The following is a 2,108-nucleotide window of genomic DNA, read 5'->3' as shown; positions in this document are numbered from 1 at the left end:
TACTTTCCTAAAGCTGGTGATTTTGTGTCATTTGTAACAACCTGAGTGGATTTGGAGAACACTCTCCCAAGTCAAATATCACAGGAATGGAAAAATAAGCATCACATGGGCTCAATACTAAGTTGAAACTAGTAGTTTAATTACTGCATGCTCACTCAATTAAAATCAAGAATGCAGGTCAGGGGAGAGGGGAAGAGGGCTCAGCAAGTTCCCACCCACAGGAAACAATGCACCGGGATGCGACACACTTCCTGGGTGAAGGAAAGGACAACTCTGACTTTATCTTACAAACAATGTAACCTAATCGTGTGTGTTCTCATATTAATCTGCAGTTAAAAAAAGAAGTTACTTTCCTTAGTAAGAGGGAAAGAATTACCATCCATCATGTTTAAAGTGATACATACTGTTGGCAAAATGCATTTCATTCATAACTTTCAAGCATCTGTCTAACAGGAAGTACTAGATTGAGTTGGTTACCTGGCAAATGGGCAGTACCACTAGTGCTCTGCTAGTTTGCTTTTCATCTTCTCCTGTTCTTCTGTGAAACAGGAAGGCAGAGGACTGAATGTCGTCTACCGACCTTCACTCCTTAAACACCAGCTCCCTCCTCTTACCTGCCTCTGCAAATTGATCTTGCACTAATTTCTCTGTGGCTCGAGCAGCTTGCCCTTGGCGCTGTCAGCTCCTTCATCTGTGATCAGCCTTCCTGTTACTTTCTCTTTCTCCTCAGATCCCATCTTGACTTAGTTCCCGTCTCATGTAAACTCAATGGGGAAGCGTTGGTGAGATGTTAATTCGGGAAGCATGGTTTGCAATCTGTGGAGCAATGAGAACAGCTGGTGCTGCTGCTGTTCGGTTTTTCTTGGCAGATGGACACAGGGAGAATTAAGGATGGGGAAATTTGCCTCAGCCTTGGCTGCTGTTCTCTCCAGAAATGTTACATTTGCCAGCTCGCTCTCTCCTATAGCCACTCCAGCACTAGGACTTAATACTTTAATGCATTCCCCTAAATTCACATCACGGCCCGGAGCTTCCTTGTGTAGACTTTATTCTAGGCTTCCTACCTAGCAGTCCTCTGTCTCATTGACCACACTGAGAGGCAGATTTGGTTCTATTTAAGCAGCTTACAGTATACATTAAGTAAAGGTTATTTCACATCCCAAATAATTTTAGGTTAATACCTAATTGTTTGTCTATTTATTTATTAAAAGTAAACTTGGTTATAGTCTCTGCATCATAAAATTTACCACGGCTTGAGCCACCAGCACAATCATATTAGTGTATTTCCATCACTTGTAAAACTTTTTGTACCCCTTTGCAATCGTCTCCACTCCCTAATCCCAGGTTCCAGCAACCACTGTGCTTTATTTCATTAGAGTTCGATGTTTTTAGAATGTCTTTAAAATAAAATCATACATTGTACAGATTGTCTTGATTCACTCTTGGCTTCTTCGTTTATCCTGATGATTTTAATTCATCTGTGTTCTTGGGTGTAGTCTTAGTCCTTTTCACTGTGGGTTTAGCTGTTTTTCGTTTGATGAACATGTCAGGTGTTTGTCATTTTTACCTGTGATGAATAAAGCCGCCAAAAACATTCCAGGGCAAGTGCTCGTGGGGATATGGGCTCTCATTTTCTGGGGTAAATGTGTAGGAGTGGAATTAGTGGGTTGTATGATAAGAGTTGGTTTAATCTGGTAAGAAAAGGTCACTTTATTTTTTAACAGCATTTTACATTTCCTTGCAAGGCGCCGATGACCACTTCTTCACCAGCCCTTATCAATCTTTTCAGAGTTTAACTATTCTAATGGTGTGCAGTGGTATATTGCCATATTATGCTATTCTACACACACTAAAGCTGTCCAAGATATTTTCAAAGATCTTTTCCTGTGTTTATTTACTACTTCCATACTGCATTTGGTGAATTTTCTATTAAAATATTTTATGCACTTTTTATCCTAATTACTGAGTTGTAAAAAGTCTTCATATTTTCTGAATACCAGTCCTTTATTTCATATATGTTATACAAATATTTTCTCCTAGACTATGACTTGCTTTTTCATTCTCTTAACAGTATCTTTGAAAGGGAAAAAAGATTAATTTTGATCTTT

The 2,108-nt window shown here is 39.2% G+C and overlaps 1 pseudogene across 1 annotated transcript in view; it reads right to left on the bottom strand.

Moving 5' to 3' along the window:
- LOC100947415 overlaps positions 1-737 on the bottom strand; it is a 37,888-nt pseudogene extending 37,151 nt beyond the window's left edge. The window contains exon 1 of the transcript XR_001161008.1: positions 668-737. The product of XR_001161008.1 is annotated as a 39S ribosomal protein L27, mitochondrial pseudogene (transcript). The remainder of the gene's footprint in view (positions 1-667) is intronic.
- Between the last annotated feature and the right edge of the window lie 1,371 nt (positions 738-2,108).

Source organism: Otolemur garnettii, unplaced genomic scaffold, assembly GCF_000181295.1.
Source record: "Otolemur garnettii isolate 467f Iridium unplaced genomic scaffold, OtoGar3 scaffold00009, whole genome shotgun sequence".
Lineage (NCBI taxonomy): Eukaryota > Metazoa > Chordata > Mammalia > Primates > Galagidae > Otolemur > Otolemur garnettii.
Note: the sequence above shows the minus strand (reverse complement) of the source record. Positions and strands in the feature narration are given on the sequence as shown.